The sequence below is a fragment of the Empidonax traillii genome, unplaced genomic scaffold, assembly GCF_003031625.1.
Source record: "Empidonax traillii isolate 1590-97213 ecotype Southwest subspecies unplaced genomic scaffold, ASM303162v1 scaffold405:size801240, whole genome shotgun sequence".
Taxonomy (NCBI): Eukaryota; Metazoa; Chordata; class Aves; order Passeriformes; family Tyrannidae; genus Empidonax; species Empidonax traillii.
In genome coordinates this window covers 59,668-83,889 of record NW_020955598.1, presented here as the reverse complement: position 1 = coordinate 83,889, position 24,222 = coordinate 59,668, and the positions used below count along the sequence as shown (strand labels likewise).

At 44.6% G+C, this 24,222-nt stretch overlaps 1 protein-coding gene across 3 annotated transcripts in view; it reads right to left on the bottom strand.

Moving 5' to 3' along the window:
• LOC114062413 (calcium-activated potassium channel subunit beta-2) overlaps positions 1-24,222 on the bottom strand; it is a 98,368-nt gene that overhangs the window by 52,226 nt on the left and 21,920 nt on the right. Inside the window, exon 1 of one of the 3 annotated variants that reach the window (XM_027893780.1) lies at positions 20,168-20,179. The exons of the other annotated variants lie outside the window; for them this stretch is intronic. The gene's annotated coding sequence lies outside the window, so the exon portion shown is untranslated. Of the gene's footprint in view, positions 1-20,167; positions 20,180-24,222 lie in introns of those variants that run through there. 3 annotated transcript variants of the gene reach the window in all.

The following is a 24,222-nucleotide window of genomic DNA, read 5'->3' as shown; positions in this document are numbered from 1 at the left end:
AACCCAGCCAGCAGCTCTTGCCCTGACTCTTGGTAGAAGCAAAGAGAGGGAGAGGGGAGAGAGAGACAGATCCACAGCCCGAGCATTGGTCAAGTCACCTTCCTCTCCGTATTTTCTCATTGGCCTTATGCACTTTCTGTCCCATGGCACTAATTCCTCTGAATTGATACAACAAATAGCAACAAAGCAGCAGATTCGTGAGGTTTTTTATCTCTGCAAGAGGCTTTTGAGCTCACTCTGAGAGCTTGCTCAGCCCTGGGAAGCACCCAGCAGCTGGAAGAAGGCTCCTGCAGGCAGCTCTGGCAGCAGGGCTATTGACACCATGGGTATCATTGACTTGAGACAAAATCTGTGTTCCCATAAGGTGTTGTGGCATCTCTGATGTCTGGGCAGGAGAAGCACAGGATGATATACTCTGCTTGGGAAGGTACGATCCAGACCTGCTCAGGTTCAGACCTGTGGTAGCAGATTGTTTAATCTTAGCAGGCAAAAGCTTGTGTGTAAATCTGCTGTCCATACCAGGAAAGCCAAAAGTGCTCATACCTTCATTTATCAAGTAATATGGGTGACAATACACTGGTTCTGATAAACGGGGGTTGAGATAATCAAGCTCATTTTTGATGCAATTGAACATGTCAGGAACACGACCTCATTCTGGATAAGGGACGAGCTTTTAGATAATCAAAGTTGTGATAAGCAAGGCCTGCCTGCCCCCCCTTGATCAGGGGAAAAGGGAAGATTGATGTTCGTCCTTCTCCTTCCTGCTCTCCTGCTGCCACTGTGGGTGCTGAGGCTTGGGGAGGGCAGGTGAGCCCCTGCTGGGTGGGGTCTGGTGCTGCTGCTTCAGACCTGAAAGGAAATACAAGAAGCTTTTCCTCTGCCTCTTTCCCGCATTTTAGTTTTCTTCCTGAAGCTTCAGAACCTTTGCTGCTACCAGATCTCTGGGCCCATACCTCTTGGAGGGAAGTGGTGAGGCAGAAGAAGCCCCTGCTGGGAGCAATGTCTGCAGGCAGCCTGTCCTGCCCCATGGAGGCAGTGGGCAGAGCTGAAGATGTACTATTTACCTTTGCTGAAGCTCTGGAGCAGTCAGATACGAATTTTTATGTTATAGATTTTAATCACGCTGTTGTGACCTGGACCACGGCATGGGGAGAAGTGGAAAAGCATCAAAACCTGCTTATTCCTCATCCCTCACCTGGTGCCTGCATTCTTCAACTGATTCCCCTGCAGAAGCCTGCAGACAACATCTCCTTGTCAGGGCTATTGCCCACCCTGTGTGGTTTTGGTTACAAATTCATATTTATATATATACACAAAAAAGAGCTTATGTACAGCGTTCTGCTCTTCCTCTCTCCTTTGCAATGTGTTTCTATTTTGGGAAGAGGAGCAAAGGTGGCTGCAGCTATTTATAGCAGGGGAAGGTGCATGACAAAGGATGCCCACAGCCTGGATGGGCACAGGGCTGTCTGCCTGAGGGCGACAGGGGGCCTTTGCCATCAGACATATAGGGTTTTTTTGCTTTTTTGTGTCTCTTCCATTTTATTTCATATGCTGGCCTAATGCTGGATGAGATATGAACTTAAAGGACTGTTAGTGGCAATAAAAAAAAAAAAAAGAAAGAAAAGAAACGTGTGGAGCATTGGCAAGTATTTTTTATGAATTGGATCTCTTGAGATGAAAGCTTCATTACAGTGAAACAATGAGCCCACTACACTCTTAGTAGTACAAATGGGTTTCATTTGTATTAGGAAGATACAAGCTTATTACTTTTAGTTTGTTCCTCTAGCACCAGGAATGTTTAATGTGATAATCAATGTGATTGAGGAACTGAAATTACAGAAAATTGCAACACTCTCAGGAGTGATAATGGTTACAACTGCAGCATGGCCAGAAGGTTGGGAGATGGGCACAGGTGTGGTTAAAACAGTTTCAAATCCCAAGTGTGGATGATCCCCTGTCAAGCTGGGATCTGTGGGAATGCATCAGGCAGCTCCAGTGCAGCCCTTGCACCGGGGGCACCTATGTCTGAACAGTTCTTTTACTGAGTTATGTGTAACGCTGGATAGGGTCACAATTTGGCCAGTTTGGTTTTGGGGATTTTTTTTTTTTCCTCCTCTCTCTCTCCAGAAATTGCAAAAGGCACACTCTTAACACCAAAACCCCACTGCCAAATTCCCGGCTCCTTTCCTAAGTACAGCGTTGCTAAAGATTTTCAATTAAACGTTTCAGAGCCTTTCATGTAGACAAAACAGCATTTCCTCTCCAGCCCACTGCTCATAAAATATGATGCTGGTTTGTGAAATTTTTCACCTCTGAAAGTCTGCAGCAGGCACCTACCACACTTCCAGCCTGAGTTCTATGAAAAGCATAGCTCCTTGGAAGACCTGCCAGCTACAGGAAGGTCACCTATAGCCCAGCAGCATGGAGCTCCTACTCCAGCTTTGGGGAGCTGCTGGTTGCCATGCACCAAATCCAACCACTCCAGGCAATTCCCCTGCTCATTTCATTCCCTCCGTGATACAGGGCGGGGCTTTTTGGTTGCTTGTTGGTGGTTTACTCTGCGTGTTAGTCCCTAGAAAAAGTGGTGAGAGGGAAGGCAGCTCCTTGTCTCTGCCCTGGCAGCTACCTCTGGGGCAAGAAGGCTGCATGGGGCACCTGGGCTGCACTGCAGGGTGCCCAGACGTCAACCTGGGCAGCAATGGGTGAGGAGAAATACCTAGAACCCAGGGAAGATTGAATATATTTCACATGCAGCTTCTGAAGGTGATAAATTCAGAGCCTGCAAGGGTGCAGCCGGATTTGTTTTCAGCCCTCTCCGTTTTAATCCGTGTCACTCTGAGGAGGAAAATTTTCTCTGTTAGAAAAGTTGCCTTGCTCTAGTGGTTTCTAATAAATCATGGCTGTAGTCACCAAAAGCTGCTTGGTGCCCTCCCTTTTGGGAGAGCTCTCCTCCCATGCCAGGACAGGCTCCCGTCTGGCAGCGCTGGAGCCGGTGCCCAGCGCTGCCCCACATCACAGGGATTCCTGCCTCTGCCAGTCTTGAACAGAGAAACCAGGTTTGTCCATCAAAAAAACTCACTTTAGCACGTGCCATCAGCTGTGCCACGAGTTAGAGTTAATCCTATTGCAATCAGATGGTACTTCGAGGGAGGGAAACTTCGGAAGGCAGAGCTGAAGGTGGTGATTCACGGGCTGTAGTGTTCATGCTCTTAATGCAATTGCTTACATTACAAAGCAATTATCAGGGTTTAAAATTTCAACAGCATTTGGAAGGCCTATATGCCTGGGGGTTTTCCATTTGCAGAGATGTTTCTTTTATTGTACCTACTTGCCTAGTAACTTCACCATTTTAAACACATCAAAGTGTTTTAGAAACCTATTTGTGATCTTTGTTGAAAAACAAAGGCAATCCTGCCAGCTCCACACAGAATACTTGCTCCCTCACAAGCTGCTCCTGAGGCTCAGTTTGGGTTTTATGAGGTTTAATGAGGTAAACCCCCCCCCAATACAGTGTTTTCTGCTCCTTTTCTTAAATTTTGGCAGCACATCGTTCAACTGGGGCACTGCACTTCAGTGCTCTCTCTATCACTGCAACACCATCAGCTTTTCCCTGTCTGTCCAACCCCTTCAGGAGCAGCAGTCACTCTTGCAGTAAATTTTCGCTTGGAATAACACATCATTCTTGTGGCCCGCTCCCGGTGCCCTGCAGACAGGCTGGCTGAGGGGTTGGAAAGGGTAAAAGTCCTTCATCAGCTGCTAAAGACAGAATTTGCTGCTGATAATTTGAGGTGGTGCCATGGCCAAAAGCGGAGCTCAGGCAGGTCCAGTTCAGAAGGGCCAGAACTGAACTGGGACCTACTGGAGGAGGTAATTCAGAACAGCCCTTATCACTCAGCAAGGGAGAGACTTTCTGTAGAGAGGACTATGTCCAAACCTGCCAATTCTACACTTCCCAGCAGTGCTAGAGTTTCCTTAAACAACATCACAGACTAATTATCACACAACTGTTTATCACGAGCATAGCGCATATGAAATCACGAGGGTAATTTCCATAGTAACCATAACCATCCTAGGCAGGGATTCAAATGCCAGAATGTTGCACACTTGATAGTACCATGCACCTATGTGTCCGTGCAATAAAGCACATGCTCTTCTGGTAGCCAGTGTTTTCTTTCTGGGCTTCCACTCCTTGGCTTAGAAGCATTTGCAAAACCTTGATTCCTCATGTGTAATACTCTTGCACTAGACACATGCTTTTGTGTAATGTCTTTAGGGTTATGTGGAATTCTATTTGCAGTCCCTCTCATAAAAAAAAAATAACACAAACCACTTGCTGCTAAATCTGTCTGTCAGCAAGCAAATGCCAGGAACCAAAATGACTATTGTTATTACTGTTATTTGCACCATTCCAAAATCCACTAATTTGCTTGTTGCGGTGTTAGGTAATGAACGCTTCTGCAGCAAGGTCACAACTCCATTTTACATCAAATAACTATCTTTACTCATGTATGATACATGAAGCATATTTCTTGCTTAGGGCATAATGTTTTATTAACATTATTTTCCTTTGTTCTTTCTTACAGATTGTCTATTATGACTCTAAATATTACCTTCATGACGTGTCTTTTTAAATTCAATGCATAATTATATAGAATAGAAATTCGTCTGATGCTACATTAACAAATCTCTCATAATTTTCTTTGAACAAGGGGACATGCTGTTATTATTTACCAGAAAACATGGATTTAGCTAAGCTTCATGGAATTTTTCAGTCGCTGACACATGTATTGGATACGGTCAGAGCAATGATGGAAATGATGTGAAAGAAAACTGCACAGTTCAAGCCAAAAAGACTAATGGAAGCAGTAAAAATAGTAAAGATATGAAAGCAAGAAGTACTGAAATAAATATCTGAGATGGGAACTTGCAGGGAAGGTTCACTGCAGCTGTGGATGCGCCTGGATGAGTGTCAGCCCGGGTTAATTTGCAGGGTGACAGATGTCTTGGGAACAGGCGAATGCTGAAGAACAGAGCTGGTGTCCCTGGGCCAGGTCTGCTCATGGAGCTGAGCCACTCTCAGGTGTCCTTGGAGCATCACTGACTTACTGCAGCTGTGGCTTTGGCGCTTGTCTTTAAGGATGATTGTGCAATCCTATGCTTTTGCAAAAAAAGCCTCACCTCCCTCCTGGCAGCACAAACACAATTTTGATTGACTGATCCTACACTGCTTGATCTGCTTCATCCCATTCAGCTGGTTTTGTTTCACCTCTGGCTCTTCCTTTGACCCCAATTTTCTCTTGACTGACTCTAAGAGGCCCAGCAAGAGGTGGTTAGTGCTGCCAGGTGTATCTGGTTCCCCCAGCTCCTCCACAAGAAGGCTGGTACTAAATTTATTTAGGCTGCTCCTAAATCCCCACCCATACTATCCCAAGATGTGATTTCACAGTCCCTTTGCTGTACCTGAAGGACCCTGAAGGGTGCCCCCAACTGTTGTAGTATCCCTGTGCAAGGACGGAGCAGCAACATGATCCCCACACCTGAAACTTTGAATTTGCAGAAGGTAAGTGCTGCTGTTACTGTTTTGTAGATAAAAACCATACTGGTTGGTAGATATTAAACGTTTGGCTCAAGGTCACAGCGAGTATCTTTGAAGTCACTTGATAAACACTTCATTCGCAGCAAAGGATGTGCTTTGGGCTGTGATCTTATCCTGGAACAAACGCTGAGATATGTTCCTCCTCTTTCATTCTAGTCTAGTGGTGTATGTTGCTCATGGTTAATAATCAGTGAATGATCATTAATTTTGCCTTCTGATATATGTTTTTAATTTCTTTATTCATAATGAGTTCATTGCTGCAGTAGCAGGAGTGAAATATGTGATACTACTGGAATTTCTTTGCAATTCAGCATTAATTAATGTCCACTTCTTGCACAGCGTTAACAATAACGTGCCCAATCTTTCAGAGGTTGATGTGGAAAATTCTCTTTTCTAGCTTGCAAGAAATGAGATTTGCATTTTTTATCCTTTTGTTTAAAACTGGCCCTGAAGGGGGCTGAAATGTTGTAGCAAAGCTGGATGTAGCACCCTTGTTGTCCAGCCTGGTGCCATGCAATTGGGATTCCAGTCCACCCGCTCACCTTGTCTCTTCATGTTTGCTAGTCAGCACAGGGAAGGACATCCCATTTCCACAGAGACCATGATGAACTTTTTGTTAGGAAAACAGGTCTGTCAGTCCTTATTCCTCCTCTTCTAGCAGTTTTAGTTAAATGCACCGTGACACTTGCTACCTCTGAGACCCTTTCCTTTCCCTTGCGTAGGATGGGCTCCTGGGTCCTCTATGGTGATTTTCCTCCCCTGTCCATTGTAATAATAAAAACATGCTGCAAGTTTTGCTGGTCTTTGTCTCTCTGGAGGATTAGACATGCTGTTTATCAAAACTGGCCATCTAGGGATACAAATATGTTACCAAAATCAAGTCACCATTTGCCTTTACTGTGAGACTTGTCTTAATACCATTGCAAGGTTGAACCCATTTCTTCACAGGTTAAAGGCCTGAAATTATAATTTTTATTTCATCATACCTTGCTGCTGTTTTGAGCGTGTTTGCCTCCTCAGCCCTGTCTGAGGAAAAGGAGGGGTTTAGGGTTGGGAAACGCTGACCTGTGGCTTTTGGTAGAGACTGGGGAGCAGTCAGATTGACAGTTCATGACTTATTAGTATTGTGCATCCCTCTTCATTTAATGATCTCTCTAGTTCAGCAGCAGAACGAGGTTAGGCCTTCAGCACCACACTGAATATCTCTGCTGTGAGGATTAAGGGAGTAACATGCTGTCAGAAGTCTAAGGCTTTGCACTCCCCATTCCTGACCCTTTAAAGCATGGTGTGACCTTTTGAGTATACAAAGAGAGTTGAGAACATAAATGCACACGTATTTAAACAAGAGATGCTGCTTCCTTTCGTGAGAGCCCTGTCAGGCTGTGTGGGAACGGGATGATGTTGCGTGGCAAACTTGGGAATTTCTGTGTGACCTTGCTGCTAAAAGCTTCATCTTGCAGCACCAGGGAATACCACTGAACTTGTGCATGAACTCTAAATATTTGCTGTTCTGAGGCTGCTGAATGAGCAGCTGTGGGACCCAGTGCTTCATTCTGCATGCTTGGGAAAGCATTCCCAAAAATTCTTGCCATGGCCCATATCATAAATACAGGCAGTGTCTAAGGACTGCCCAGGGATAGGGCAGCCTCACAGTGTGGAGGGATGTGCTCGAGGGGGTTCACCCTGTCCCCATGGCCATCTCTAACACCTCACTGCAGGCATCAGGTGTGCCTGAGCTAGAGCAGCATCTTTGCTGGCTGGGACGGTTGCAGCTGGGGAATCTTGCACCCTAACAGGAGTCACCTCTTTGCTGCTTATTTTCCAGCCCTGCTTTGCTCCAGGTTGGAGCTCACGCAGTGCTTGTGCGAAGCAGCAATCATAAAGCCAAATTTTGGATAGGCTTTGGGAATGTGGAGGCACTTTGAGGTCTTGTGCACCAGGGATGTACCAGAAGTTGCATCTGGCTGTTCTGCCCCAGGAGGGCAACCAGGGCAAACTGCTCCTTTCATACCTCTGCACTGTCACGTTGGAAAGAAAATGGAGGTGACAATTATTGCGGTTTCCCATCCTTGCTTACCAAGGCTTGGCAGGGAGATGGCACTCACTGTTACAGCCAAGCCTGCCATCTCCTGACCCAACAGCTTTGGTGGAAAAACTCAGAGGGAGGGATATCGAATCCTGCTCCATCCTGCCTCACTGACTTATCATTAGGAAAGTTCTCGCTTTTGTTTCTGTGTCTAATTTGGAATACGTGTATATTTTGGTCAAGAAAAATGAACAAGGAAGAACACTAATTACCGCACTCTGGGGGCAATGGCATCACTGTCCCCATATTGCATCTGACTTACTGGGCCTAAGGAAGGGGCTAAATACAAATTCCAGTAGTAACACAGGCTCTTTGGTAACATACCATCTCACTTATAAATGTGCTTTGCAGAAAAATAACTACCTAAAACCTTCCTCTTTGCTACACTCACTGACTAATAAAGCCCTGAGTTAGTATAATGCTGTCTTTGCAAAGCTCCTCTTTGCATCCGTCTGTGCCGAATTCATACGCAGAAGTTTTTACGATGAAATGAATTGCTAAAATTCCTAATGAATTTGGTTATCAGAGAGGCTTTTCTAAGAAAGATAATATACGTCAGCAGAGCTGGCAGGTTTTTACTGGGGCAATTCTTCACTGAGTCCAGAGTAGATTTCTGTGATAAATCTTGTTAGTGCTGTCACTCTTAGTCCTAATGGTGTGAATAGCCATTTAGCTTGAGAAACAGCAGAGCCGTTCAGTGGCTCGTGGGTTTTGGCATCAGGCTCAAGTGTTCTCCAGCCTTTCCTGTCTTTTGCCAATCTCTCTGACTAATTCAAAAACTCTTTTATAATGCAAGAGAGGCTCCCACAATGTATCCCTTAACCTCTGCTGTTTAGCCTCCTATGATGGATGCTGCCTGCTTTCATTGCAGGATGTGATCCCTGCTGCAGTTACCTGGCTGCATTATCAGAGACTGAGGTAACATTTTGTTCTTAGAGCACCTGCATGATTTGTTTTATATCTTTGCCTTTCAAAAGCTTTTGAATTGCACTTCCTCTCTGGCTTTCACAGCCGGTTGCAGCTCTGGACTGAACTGAAGCCTTAGAGATAAGCCTTGCTCTGTGTTTTTTGTGTGGAGTACAGCAGGTTCATTCATTACAGGGGATGCTACCGCATGTTGAGCCACCCCCAACCAGTTTTGTATCTCTTGAGCATCACAGTCTGTCCCATGGAGACACCCACAGCCTGAGGCTCTGAGTCCACAGCTGTGATGTTTGCTTGCTATCATGAGGACAATGACCTTGTTTCCCTGGTCACAGTGTAATGCAGGACACATGCTCTGAAAATGGGGACAAGCAGGGAATTTGGAAACAGCTGACCTGTACCTGGGACTAGTGCTCGTTCCTTGCCACGTGCTGTGTGGGACCAGTGGATCTTAGCCCCACTGTGTCAGCTGCATTCTAGCAAGTGGTGGGAGACTTTTTTTATATTTCTGCTTTTAGAATATCTGTTGCTGTTCTTACATGTCAACAAACACAAGTGTCTGCAGCAGAGACAGTATCGTAATGAGTTGTTTAGCATCTGTGGAGATCTTGGCATAAAAACAGGAAAAAAGACTAAATGCTAGATAGTTCAGTGAGACCTGTATCAGTTTTATCTAATACTGACCTTCCAAGAAGTCCTTGGATGATGTGAATAGGCTGTTATTGGTAGCGGAGAAAATAAAGTTGCAGCAGTTTACACCAGCTGAGCACCTGGTCATTATATCTAATGTTGTAAAAGTTGCTGTGGAAGCACAGGCTGAAATAGCTATTCATCTTTGATCCCTCAGCAATTCAAGAGCCTTTAGTAATCTCTAAGATTAGGGTTATAGAGAGATCAGATTTTATATACAACCCGCTTAAACAACGTTTACAACATGTTTCAGTTCAGAGAGGAAAGCACTGCATGTGCAATGTGTGTGGGGCTTCCTTCCTTCTCTGTTCCTCTTCTGGGTTTTTAAGTATGAGTCTGTGGTGCCTTGAAAGTCTGACTCTGAAATGCTGTGGGTGCTCTGAGCTGAAGGCCAGCACTGCTGGCACAGCACCCGATATTTCCTGAGGAGAAAGTGGAGCTGGGTAAGAGTTACCACATATTTACCTATTCTTGGGGAGCAGAGATGGAGCTAGGCTGTGTTTGAGAGATGATGTAAAAGAATTAGAGGAATATACTCTCCTGCAGGACTGGAGTTAGTGGGTTTGCTGCCACTACAAGTTTCCAGGTGACTTTAATTACAAACCTATATGGGGGAGGGTGTAAAACAATTGCACAAATAAACAAAATGATCCAGCTAGTAGGAGGCACAGTTGCAACCTCCTAGTTTCCAATGCAACATATGCTCCAGCCACTATTTCCAGATTCCCTGTGTATTAATATATGTTTTATAAGGAGCAATGAATGAGAAGGCTTTCAAATGCCAAAGCAGAAAGTCACTGAGTCCAGGAGTCAGCTTGTTTTTGGCTGTCTCAGGCCAAGCCTGGGACTGCTCCCCAGGTTTCAGTGGAGTGATAGTGGGTTTGCCCTGGGAGAAAACATAATTCAGACTGCAAAGCAGAACAGAGTGAATTTTGTAGCTTGCTTGACAAAGTCTTGTTCTTTGAAAGTCAGCTCTGGTCTTGTGTAGGACAGTGCAAAAGAACGGATTTGGTAAAGGTTAGGACGTTTCAGTGACTGAAGGAAAATTGTTTTCTTCCCTCACCTTGTAGTAGTAATGCCGTGTATCTGTTCATAGGTTTCTTAAACTATTTGTGTCCTTCCAGCAATATTTGATACCCTGGGTATCTCACAGGCTGCAGAAAATATTTACTCTGTCTCGTTTGCCCTTCTCTCAACAATGCACATGCACAAAAGACAGTTTTAATTGTTTGTGCCTTTGGATTGACAATAGAAATCTTTTGCTTTGAGTTTTGGCAGAATGTTCATGGTCCCAGAAAGCTTTTCAGTTAACTCTCATTCTGTTTGCATGACTAAGCAGTGGTTCTGCATCACTTAATTACAAAAGATTTGCAGAGCCTCAAAAGTGTTTCAGTGCTGGAGAAAAATCCAGCAGTAAATCCAGCTTCCAGGGATTAAATTGCTTTAAACTAAAAACCCCAATACCAACAATTCTTTTTCATAGAATGGTTTGGGTTGGAAGGGACCTTAAAGATCACCTAGTTCCAACTCCCCTGCCATGGGCAGGGACACCTTCCACTAGGCCAGGTTGCTCAAAGCCCCATCCAACCCGGCCTTGAACACTTCCAGGGATGGGGCAGCCACAGCTTCTCTGGGCAACCTGTGCCAGGGCCTCACCACCCTAACAGTGAAATATTTCTTCCTAATATCCAACCTAAACCTATCCTCTTTCATTTAAAAGCCATACCCCTTTGTCCCATCTCTCCATGTACTTGTCAAAAGTACCTCTCTGGCTTCCTTGTAGGCCCCCTTTAGCTACTGGAAGGCGCTCTAAGGTCTCCCCAGATCCTTTTCTTCTCTAGGTTGAACAACCCCAGCTCTCTCAGCTTGTCTCCATAGCAGAGGTGCTCCAGCCCTTGGAGCATCTTTGTGGCCTTCTCTTCATTCAGTCCAGCAGATCCTTTATTTTGGGGACCCTAGAGCTGGATGCAGTGCTCCAGCTGGGGTCTCATGAGAGCAGAGTAGAGGGGAAGAATCACGCACTGTGGTAGTTCATGGGTACACCCCCAAGTCCTTCTCCTCAGGGCTGCAGATGACTTTTCTCCCTTCAAGTGCAGCCTTAGGTAATAATCTGAAGAATCTGGGTGTGGATGGTATAATGAGAGATGTCTTTGTGTAAGAAATAATCCAAGTTACCGTCATGGCAATAGTGTGAAACACCGACAATTCGCTGCTGGAACTTCCCACCATGTCAAATATATTTCCATAAATTATTTAGCAAATCTAATTGAATGTAATTTTGCTATTGGAGATAAATAGCCTCTAAGCTTAGTCTGAAAAATCAATTTGTATATGCCATAGTACTGATATCCCTTAGAACCAGCCTGGGATCATCCACAGCGCTGCCTACTTTACGCTGCAGTTTCATGCTCTTCTTTTGGTATTGGCTTGGCCTGGGATGTCCAAGAGCCCAGGGTTGGCTGAAATTTTGCCTGCAGAAGGATGTAAATCTCCTTGAATTTCCAGGGTGGTAGACATCTTAAACATTCCTTTGTCCCTTCTGGAGCATTTATGATACTTTTGGGCAGTACGACAGACAGACCCAGGTCACCGAGTGGTGCAGAAGGGCTTGGGTTTGCCCAGAGCAGCTGGTAAGGCTTGCAGTGGATCTGCCATGGATCTGCTGAGCCACAGTGAAAGCAAGCCAGGATGTAACAGAGCTGGAAAGTAGCTCTGCAATGGGAGCTAGAAAACAGTGTAAAGGGGTTCTGTAGGCTAAGAAACCTAGATTTGGTCTATTGAGGTCAACATCATCTACTGGGGATTAGGTAGGATCAAGTAATTAATGAAAAAGATAATTCATACCAGTTTTCTAATCCCTGCAGATAGTGCAGATGACACATTTCTGCTGTCAACCCTTCTATGTATGTTTCCCTGTGAAGCAGTGCAGAGAAGAGAAGGATGGGCAACAGGCTGCAGAGATTGTCACTAACCCTTCCCAAGTGCTGTTCTCTGCTGGTCCAGCATCCCCTCTTCCTTGCAGATATTTGGTATGCCCAACTCAATGCCTGCTCTGGCAGCCTCACTGCCAGGGTATGCCAGCTCCCTCTGAGTCCCCTAAAGCACAGAGCAGTGCAACCTGTGCCTGCTCCAGCCCCACCACTGCCACAGGGAGGATGGTGATGCTGCTGAGTCTCCTCGTTGCTGACATTATTACTGGAGACATCATCAAGAGTGTTACAAACCTCCATTCGATAACCTGAATGTGGCAGAAAAAGCAGCATCCTGGGGGTTTCCCAAACTCTGGTCTTAACCACATAATTTAGCCTAATTGTCCCCACGGCTCATACAGACAAAGTATTTGCATGGGAGCTGGTGTGTGATGGGGCTGGAGCTGCAGACTGGCAGCTCTGCACAAAGGGCTGGATTCTGAACAAGCTGATATCCCCCTCCCCTTCCTGGTTTTCCTTGTTGGTTCTTACTAGGAGCATGGTGGGAAATGTCTTTCTCTTAGGATGTACATCCAAATGACAAAAAAAAAAAAGTAATAAGTAAGTTGCCCAGCTGAGGATTCTTTACTGCAAAATTATCCTGTTGGTCCACAGCAAAATGATTTGTTACCTTGTGAGAGCTCCCTCGCATCATGTGGATGTGCAGGTCTAGGCAAAGTACAATTCCATTTGACATCTCCAGCAGTAGGGCTGAATGACCTCAGTGGAATTTTTTTGGCTTCAAAGTGCTCAAACTTTTCACAATAATGTCTTAAGTCAGAGTGATGGTTATGGTTGCAGATAGGAGAGCTTCTGAAACTGTCAATTCATTGTTTCAAAGCTCACAAAATACTCTTTCAATACTTTCAAAGTTAAACTCTTGGACTCTGTTTCAAAATAATTTCCTAGTTTTAAAATGTCCCTCAATTTAAAAAAGAGCTATATTTTAAAACATTTAAAGTAGACTTGAAATGAAATGTGGATTTTATTATTTAAATGGAAAATGTCCTTTTTGGATCAACTTCAACTAAATTTTTCCTCTCTGACCTGCTTTGTCCATCAGTCTGGAAACTCCACTATCTCTCCGTTCCTACAAGAGGTATTAGATTCTCAGCAAATGGAAATGCTGATCTCTGAAAATGGGTGCTGCCTCTGCCAGTGCCCACCCTGGACCCTGAGATGGGAGAGCACACAGCTGGGTTGGCCAAGGGAAGAGATTGCACCAGGGAATCCCCGCTGGGTTTTGCAGCAGAGGTGTGATGTTTCGGCACACAACTGCATTGCTCTTCCTGACAGAGCAGCTTTGATGCCAAGGAAGTAGAGCCTGAGTGCTCTGATGCTTGCAGTTCCAATATGGTTATCTAAGGTTGTTTCCCACAATGTTCTTGCTTTTATTGCTGAAACATGATGAACCAAATTACTCAACTGCAGCAAGTGGAGTCATTTAGCCTTGTTGTGAGAGTGTGTTCCTGGGTGCACATTGCAGGGCTCCCATCTGTGCTGTGCCCACTGACACTGCCCTGGTCCCCTGGTGCAAAAGTGCCATCCACTCCCTCTGACCCTCTGTTGGGGGGAACCTTAATGCTACATTAAAAGTGATGTAGTTGTGGAAATAAGTAATTTTCTTGGTCCCTGAGTTCCTGCTGTGGCTGGAGCTGCCAGTGCAGGAGCAGGCAGAGAGCAGGAGCTCAGATGCACAACCCCCATGCCAGAGTTGCTGGGTTCAGGAGGAAGCAGGGTGCTGCTCCCCACAGCTATGGGGCTGTGAAGGTCAGATAAGGCCAAAAACCACTTAAACTCCTCTGGCCTTCAAGGAGAGATGAACATATTTTCAGGCAGCTTTGGTCCTGGTAGGAGAAATTTTGGTATGCTTTCCCCTCTGCACAACATGGAGAACTTCCCATCTCCCCTGCTCTAAAAGTATTGTCACCTCCAAAAACTCTTCTGAAAGCTTGAATTTTGCTTTGCCTCTGTACTCTTTGAAATCAGTGTCTGAAATACCAAAGTAGCATATTTGATTAGGCTGGACTTGGCCTCTGCCTGGCAGCGTCCAGCCCCTGTGCTGAGACAACTTGCTCAGAAATAAGTTATCAGATTAGCATAACCAAAGTGGGAAGGGCTTCTAAAACAATGGTAGAGAAAAAGCAGCATGATCAGATGCAACATGCCTGTTTTCTCTGTGATATGCAACAAGATGTGATAGATGGTCACCCCAGCAGAGACAGATAAGAAACGCCTGGAGGCAGAGGGAAGGAAATAAGAAAATCTTTCCTACTGCCTGTTTGTAATAGTTTGTAGAGCACTACAAGTTGAACTCTGTATTATCTTTAGTCTGCATTATTGTCAGCCTATAGCATTCAAGAGCATTTATGATGACTCAGAACAGGTTTTATGTGCGCTCTTCTTTGTCTTTATGTCACTTTACAACTGTGTGACACACCACTGAGGCTGCAGCCAGGTGAGGAAGCTGCCAAGACGGATGTGGTGGGGTCTGCAAAACACAATGGGATCCTTTCCTTTGAAAGTGGATTTCCATTTCAAATGTTTCTCCAGGAAGAAAAGTCCTTTTCTCCACTGTCCTCTTCACCTTAACCCCCAGGGAGCGACCCTGAGTCCCAGGGAGCCTCATGTTCCCAACAAGACCTTTGTATAATTATGACCCTGGTCCTCTAGATTTGACCCCAGCACTGGGGATTTAAAGCCAGTGAATTGGTGCAGTGCTGTATGGGCTGTTACTGCACTTTCTTGTGTAGGATCTTCTTCGGAGATACACAAGGCAGTTGCTTTATTCTTGCTGTATTTTGTACGGTAAAATGCTAACTAGGAGAGGATGGCGATAAACTAATGGGAAAACGAGAACAACAGACCTAGAGAGCATAAAATACAAGCAGGTCAAAAGCTTTGGGAGTTGCACATGGTCATTCAAAAGCAGGACAAAATGCAGAGGTTTTGGTGCTGAAGTTGGAAGTGGCTCCTGTTAAATTTGCAAAGAGCTGCTGGGAGAAAGGCCAAATTCCCACTCCACAGCTGGGTGGGGAAAGGGATTCTTTTCTGCACATCTAGACTTCACTGACCCCTCTCTGGAAGCTTTCTGGGCCTTGCTCCTGCCCAGCCTCTTGATTATACTGGCCTTCTTCTCTGCTGCAAGCCCTGCAAGTTCCAGTAGAAAAGCAGTTAGATGGGGTAGAAATCTCTGGGATTGGGAGAACTGGGAGAACTGCTGCGTGGTGGAGGATGAGATGAAGAGGGAACAGGGATGGCTGTCCTGGGCTCTCTTGGAGCAGGTGACTGAGCAGCCAGAATCTGGGGGGAGCAGAAAGAACAACTGGAGAAGGAGGGACAAGAAAGTGTAATAGCTCCACTCCATGTTTTCATAGATCCACAGCTGATTAGGATTGTCCTGAAGAACTAATGTGGAGTTGGAGCTCCAGGAAATCAATCCAGAGGAGTTTGTGCATTGATCTGTTTGGAAACATTAACCTGAGGAATTTCTCCATCTACACTTGTTTTCATTTGGGTGTATGTTCACAGGGATTGATTTTCTTAAGATCTGAGTATTGAATTAGATGTTTTTCTGGATGCACTGGTTCAGCCTCAGCTTTTGTAAGGAAACATCAGCTGGGATTTCACCTAATTCGACTTTGTTATTGAGATTCACTGGCAGTAAGCAGTAGGTTTGTGACTGCATTTTCCTCAGCAGCCCTTGAAGGGACAGAGGGCTTAAGGCTGAATTGTATTTTCACCCAAATGCTTCAGGAAAAGGGGGCCAAACCCAGCTACTGCTGTGCAGCAGGGTTGGGTGGCGTCACATCCAGCGGGCTGGATTCCCACACCCACAAAACGTGGTGGCCTCTTGAGAGGTAAAGACACTAAAGTCTCATCTTTTCTTAGGAAAGTGATGTGTCTAGATATATAAGATGTGCATGTAAATGTATATGGTGTGTATATATTTTTTTACCAAATTTCTTTGTTGTGCTCTGTGGCTGTAGAGGAGTCAGAGTGGAGTCTTAAATAAAATGAATGCCAGGTGGCCTTAAGTTCTGCAATTCTGGTAAAAAAAACCCAAAAAACAACAAAACAAAAACATTTTTGGGGGAGAGAAGGAGGTCATAAAGTGCTCCAGAGGCTTATAGAAGAGGCTCCCTATTGCATCTGCTCAGTGATGTTGCCGCCCCTGTTCCAGCTATTCTCATTCAGGTGTAACCACACCTGTCCTTTGCTGTGGCTGTCTGCCACTGCCAGGCCCCTCTAATGAGAACAGTGGATATCTGTGCCCAAATTGCTAAAACAGGCAATAATATGGTCTTGGTTCCCCTGTCTTCACCTTCCCCATCCTCCTGCCCATTGCTTGCCCCTTAGCCCCAGTGGTCTCAGGAGGGGACGGTTCTAAATCCTGGGGAATCTGCTCCAAAACCAGCTGTAGATGGAGCCACTGCAAAGTTACAAAAATAAGAGTGGCTTTGTCCTCTGTAAGCTTAGAACCTCTTTACCTTGAACCTGTGCAGAGCTTGGCATGCAAGGGTCAAGTCAGAGGGAGATAAGGTACAATTCATTTCAGTAAATGAATTATTTTGTATGCAGGGGCTGAGCTCAGCCTCACTGGGTTACCAAAGGCTGATAACAAATAGATATGAAACACCTTTGAAATGTTAACTTATCTTAAAAAGCCCATTTCTTCAATACTTCTAAGCAACACAAAGCTTCATCCTAGACAATCTGCTCCCTCTTCTCTATTTTAATAAGCAAGAAGCATAACATCTGGCTGGAAAGAATGCAGCAAATATTTTTGCATTCACACAGCTCAGGAAAGAAAGAATGTTGCAAAACTTCAAGAAATCCCAGTTTCAAAGTACCGAGATGAACAGACAGAGGAGAAAGCTGGGAGCAGTGAGGTTCCAGGCAGGATTGTGCTTCATCCCAGCTGTACTGTCCCATCTTTTCCCTACGGGCTGTAAGGGGCTGCTTAGGCTGTGTCCTTCCAGGGGATATTTTATTTTTGACCTGCATTGCAAGAGCAGCCAGAAGACCAGGTTTCTGCCACGCCAGGTTCTGTTTAGTGCATTACGCACTTGCTCTCCCCAGCTGCATTTTCCCTGTGCTCCCTCTGAACTCAGGTTTGCTGCTGAACTCCTTGTGTGGGTACACGGTGACCCATTTCAGTTCAAATGAACTAGGTTAGCTAAAGCAGTGGAAAATGTAGGTCTTTTGCTATTTTGCCTCGCTTTGAGTGAAATCTATTGGTTGCAGAAGACCAATCCCTTGGCTGATGTAAATCAATGTACCTCCTTTGACTTTGATGGAGGCTCATCTCTTTGTTCCAGCTGCTGATCTTGCCTGGCATCTGGTACACTCTATCCTGCGTGGTGTTTATTTTAATAGCCTGATAAAAGTATTATTCTCAAAGCGAGATAGCGGCTGGTAGCTGTGTGTTTAGCAAAAATCTGCACCCATACAGATTCCATAAGTGTCTGCTTCAAAGATGTAAACACCACATTACCCAATTAAAGGAGTGTCCTTAATAATTTATCAGGCAATTAAAACATTCATTGCCCTTTATCCCAGGGAGCTCCACCAGTGATATATAATGTGAACCTAAGCTAAAACGCTATAATAAATGAACAGTGATGCAATGTATCAAACATAATGGGAACATTAAGGCAATGAAGGGTGGTTTGTCAAGAATGGAGGATATAACACAGTTAGTGGAGCTAACTTAATTTCTGGAAATACCACTGCTCCTGAGGAGTGGGGCATGGCAGGGGAGATATCTGGAGAAGAAACCTCAGTAACATGTTCCGGGGAAAACTTACCCATTACAAAGTGAAGAGACGGAAAAGATTTCTCTCCCCAGTTGTTATTAATAATCCTTCTAAGAACGTCATGAGAAAGGGAAATGAGCAACTGAAAGAGAGGGATTAGAGCAGAAGTGGTGTTTCAGCTTAGCTCTGACTGCTTCTCATAGTACAGTATTGCTTCACACTCATGTAATGAAAAATGCAATACTAAATGGGGAATAAAAAAAGGCAAATGCTTTTGTTACTAATTCTGGTCTGGATGTTTTTAAAAAATGACTCGAGAGGTTGGGAGTCTAATTCACACAAAACTCAGATTTGGACAGTTCTTTTCCCCTTTGAAAATATCAGTTACTGCTGTAAAAATGCCAGAGCCTCGGTGGTACCAAATCTCCTGTCTGTGCTGTTCCCTCTGCTCCTCGGAGCTGCTCCTGGTAGTATTTTGTGCTGTGAAGGTGTACCCAAAGATGTGTAGGTAGTGTAAACGTAGAGTTAGGATGTGTTGCAGTGCAGATGAAGGAGGGTCGATATTTTCATCTTCCCACTTTTAATAGTATCTTGAGGTGGGAGGATGATTAAGGGCCACTATTACTATTTTTTAAGAACTTGAGCCCTTCAGTTCTGGGTATGAAAAAGGATGGGATGGAAGTGAATGGTGATATAAAAATGATGGTCCTGCAGTTCCCCTTTCCAAGCTCTGAGGTTCAAACACGTTGGCAGGTGATTTGCTTTAATGGGGAAAACCCCCAGGAGACTTATTCTCTGACCAGAGTTTGCAGGCTTCACAAACATTCACAGATACTTTAACTGTGGGTATGAATGAGGCACACTTTGAAAACAGGTTCTCATAATGGGGTTTTTATGTGGGTGTATCTTTGATCATTTTATGGTGACACACATCATCTGCCAGCCTAGGGAAGAAGAGCCCTGCTCAAGGTACTATTCCATGCCTGCTGGTTTATTTGTCAGCCTGTACAGACCTTTATGATGCTTAAGGAAACTATGGTTATTAATGCTGGAGTCTTAGCACAGCATCTTACATCAAGCAGAGCTAAGTGATGTGGAGCCCACTCCGTGCAGAAGGGCAGGAAGGACATGGGCTCTGTTCCTGACTTGCTGCCTAATCTTGGACACTTTGTGCTATTATTATTTTTCCTTTGCTTGTGTGGTCCCTTGTGAACGCTCTGGAGAAGGAGCAGCTGCTTGCTGCAGGATTGCTGGGTGCTTAGTGCCGTTACTATATGGCAACTCATAACAACAGCACGGAGGGTTATTGCAGAGTAGGCTTTCTATTAAGCAATTTGGAGTGGATTATATGGACTAGAACGGTGTAATGGAATGCAGGGCTCATCTTCTCCTCACCACTTGCAGTATACATTAACTCCATTTATTTATACTGCCACTCTTTCTCCTTCGTGGGATGCAAAGGAGACTCAGCCTCCCATTACAAACTCCCCAAAGATTTTTGGGGCTAGGATCTGCTCTTTACTACGCACAAGAAAGCTTCTGCAGTTGTTTCTAGTCTCTGGAAAAGCTGCTTCCAGGTGCACATATGCAGCTCTACCATCCTGGCTTTCACAGCATCATCTGTGGTGGTGCATCTGCCCTTCTTGGAGTAGCAGGCTGGGGAGCTGAACACTTCTTGGCAGTCCCTTGTCCTAGTTTAAAGAATAACCATGTCTGTCAGCATAAAACATTTTTGGTTTGCCACACCTTTTCGGAATAAACTTTTCCACTGAAGCAAACTTAAGGACAAAAAGGAATACATTTTAATAAAAGCAAGGGCCACAAAAACAATAGCAAAATATGCTTTTCAAGTGATACTTAACACAAGTAACTTTTCATTGGTTTAACTCATCCTTTAGTTCTTTGTGGGAGGTTAAAGCCCGCAGGTCTCTCCCTTAGCCCTGGAAAGGCACACAGAAAAACTGATATCTCCATTTCTGACATCAGGAGACTGTGTGTCCCTGTATTTCTCTCTTGTCTTTTGTGCTTAGTTCCTTTCTTTTTGCAAATGAGCATTTGGATGCCATTCAGCCCGATGGGGGACTACAGCTGCTCTCTCCCTCCTCATCGTTCTGGTCACCTGGCTGACATTTCTACCCCATACCTGAACTTTCCCATTCCTGGATTCTGTGCTTTTCCTTGCACCTTTTTGAAGGCAGAACAGTAAGACAATTTGTATTGTTATGAGATTAAAAAAGCAAGCAACCCACCAAACAAACCCAGTCTTTTCAGGACACTCATAACTATTTTCCCTTGACTTTAGATGCCTAAATGAAAAATGGTTTGTGTAGTACACTGATACTCTACCTCACTGTGGGGTTATAAGGACTGCTGAACCTCTCTCTGCAGTTAGATACTGCCATTAGTTCCTTTGTACAACTGCTACTCCTTGGCATAAAACTTAGGAGATGACCTGAAACAAAGCCAAAGATATAATATCCTATCTTCAGAAAATCAAGGAAAAGTCGGCTCTAAATTTGCTGTGAAAACATTTGATTTGTGATGAATTTCTAGAGGAAAATAAAAATAAAAATTGCTGCCTTGCAGAAATCACAAGAATCGCAGCAGCTTACAAGAGAAGTGTTCTTTTTGATGACTGCCTGAATCCCCCTCGTGTCATATAATTTATGTTAATTAAATGCTGATGGAATCTGAATAAGCATATTGATGGAAGATGTATTTGAGATACTGTTATTAATTCATCATTCAGTAGCTAGTGCGTGAAATAATGCATTCCTAGGCTCTGATTTAGGACATTTCATTTTCAGCATTACTGAGATGTCTGTTTCCAACAGAAATAACCCTTTAATCTACTGTTAAAAAAACCAACCAAAGCACAACACAACACTAAAACAACAACAAAAAGCTCACCAAAAATCCGATTGGAGGCAGCCTGATTGAGCAACTCTGAAGCAGTAATTATTTATGCCTTTCAGAGCTATAGCACATACTGATTCCAATTCTCCAGGCAATGGACAAAAAATAACAATAATTTAAAAATAGTAACAACATTCAGGTGTGAAGGAGAACCTCTAAATTGAACAGGATGTGCTTTATTGCACCCCAAGCTTACATTTTGGCAAGTGTAAGGACATGGCAACCTTCCTGGGACTGTACTTTGCACCTACACCCTTGCTGGCAGTGAGCTGTGGCCAAGGTTCAGCGTCCTAAACGAGGCTGGAGAGCTGAAACTGGCCACAAACTTCACCTGATGACAAAGAGTTGTTGGTACACTGGTGGTGATTGATGTGGAGATGTCAGGAGACACCCGCTGGCCTCAGGGGTCTGGGATGTCCCTGATCCCCTGCCCGGCCTTGCCTTCTGCCAATGATTCCACCAGCACCAGTGCCTGGGGGTCAGCCTTGGCTGACCCTGACCTGCCACCAAAGTGACTTCAGCAGCTGAAAGCATGGAAAAGGGGCAGCCTTGCCCCAGCTGTTGTTGCATCACCTCTCTCACAGGATGGTGTAGTTCAAAGCAATTAGGTCAGGTGAGTCTCCAGAGTGCCCCAGACCATGCACTGCTGCTGTGCCTGCTGCCAGTGCAACTAAAGTAAAGATGGTCCAGACATCTCAGACCCTCAGCAAGAGCTGAACTAGGAAGAAAACTTCCCAAAACAGTAGAATGGGACATTTTGGAGTACAAAAGGCTAAGGAGCAGTGGCTATAATAGCCTTGAACCTTAATGCTTGCCTTCACGTAAGGGGGAGCATTTCTTATTACTTCTATGTGTTTTGGGTGAGGTTCCAGGTGACTGGGGTGCTCATCAGTGTTCCGAACAGTTGGAAGGTGGGAATATAAGCATGGGAGCCAGTTCCCTGCCATGCCATGATGTTTGCTGGTGCTGGAGTTGGTTTCATAGGTCATGTCTAAATGTTCAGTTAGTGTCTTATAAATTCATCTGTGGAATCAACAGTGCCCAGAAACATAACTGCTCCAATTACTCTGAGCTTCACTGGAAGAAGGGAGGCAGTCTGTTCTCCAAAAGTAACTGTTCTTTGCTAAAAGGCTGCTCTGTAACCTGCCCTGCCACTTATGCTTAGTGTCACCAAGGGGAAGGACATAAACCCTGAGGTTTCCCCAGCTGAGGGACAAGGGAGGTCTAACCTCAAATCCAGGAAGAGGCTGATGGGAGGCAGTGACATACAATTCCCACCAACACTACAGTGTCTCTAAATGGACTTTGCTAATTTTGTGGGATCACATGAAACTGGGTCCTGATTTTTCTGCAAAGGCTTTCAGGCTTGCAGCTCTCTCCCCTCTATAAAGTGCCATTGCCTCAGGAGGTGGGGAAGCATTGATGTTGACAAGTGTAACGTTAATGCATGAGGTTGTTCACGCTTTCCCCATCACTGCTTTGAGCCCTAGGGACCAGTTCAGAAACGATGGAGAAACCTAATGATGAGCTTCTCTGAGAGAATTACAAATGTAATAGGGAATGGAATGAGGTAAGCAATGAAAACCAAGGTGAAATTTCCCGACTGACTGGAGCTGAACTAACTGTGGGCACTGCTGAAGGAAACTGCCCCATCCTCCTCCTCTGGCTCTGCAGCCTTTGCTGCTTCACCCAGTACCATTAAAGGAGTGGCAAGATGAGTTGCCTTTAGAGATATGGGGGGGTTAGTTTTCAGGTGGATCACCGAGCTTAAGTCGGTGGGAGATTTCTTCTCATGCTTAAGATGAAGTAACGTGGCAGCACTGCCCAACTGCTGTGCAGCTGAAAGTGTTACATGGTATTTGATAATGCTGTAGGTTCGATATAGGGGCATATATGACAAATATTTCTTTCTCTCCAGAGGGGAAATACTGGTTTTGCAGTGCTCATAAGTAACTGAAAGTATTTAATATTAAGTTTTAGCCTCCAGGGACCTTTATACTGCACCGTCAAGAGAGAAATTAAAATCTAGGAAGAGGTATCTGAGCATCTGCACAGGAAGGACAGAGGTGTTCCAGATTGCAAACAACCACTTTCCCCTTCTGCTCCCTGAGACTTAACAACCTCCAGAATAATTTTGCTTGCTCATAACCATTCAGATCAGTGAATTCTTTTATTCAAATGTAATGCCTGTGGCTTCTCAAACGGTAGCTGGAAACCTTTCCCTGTGACTCCACCGGGTTGCTTGGAAAAACATGCTTTTAGCCTGTTGTGTTTTGCTAATGAGTTCCTGCTATTCAAGTAGGTGTGAAAGGGTTTTGAAAACAGTTTGTGTGTTTGTATACAGCAGGGAGAAGTGGCTGCTCGCTTTAATTCCCAATTCAGCCTGTGCTTGTGGATGGCTCTGACTACCCCGAAGATCAAAGGTGTCTGTATATATAATCTGCTTCTGGGCTGCTCTCCACTAATGATGGTGTCTGGCCCATCTATTAGTAGTTGTAATACGTGGACAGTAGTTGTAATACCGTGTAAGAGGCACAAATCTGGAAATACTTAAGAATTGCTCTTTGCCCCTTAAACTGTTTGAATTGCTGGAGGATTGGCTGAAAAAGACCCTCACAGGAGACACAACCAGGAATTACCTGCATCTCACACTGGTTGCATTCATGGATTCAGGCTTTCCCTTCCTAGTTATCATTCTTTAGTGTTTAGGTGGTTTTTTAATAGTAAGGCTTATGAATATTGCTTGCTAGGGCTGGTATTTGCCTTTGGATTTGGCTTCTTCCCACCCCAGGGCAGGGCACGGTGCACCATCAGAAACTGTGCAGTCTGCAGAACAAAGTACAAGAAGTTTTTGGTTCCTGCATCGCTTTCACGTCCTCTCTGTTTTTACTGTGGGTTTATGTACATCCACTTGCCTGGGGACTTGTCATCTTATTTGTAATCTATTGTTTTAATTATTTTCTGTGAAGGTGCCCAAAGACCTTGGGGTATTGAGACACAAATACATTATTTATTCATTAATTATTCATTACTGCTAACTACTTGCTACAGTGTAGTTGTCTGCAGTAACTGCCTGGGTGAACCCTCTCCCATGGATAGGAGGGTACCCGCTTCATTTGCCAGCTACTCCTCAGTCAGGAGTAAGATTGCTAAAAAAGTGGGGGGGAAATAGCTATATTTGGCCAATAATTCTTTTTCTGACATAAATCTCCAAGAGCTGACCTAAAAAGTATCAGATGGAACGCAGGTTCCCTAATGCACCTCTGTGGTTCCTAACTATTG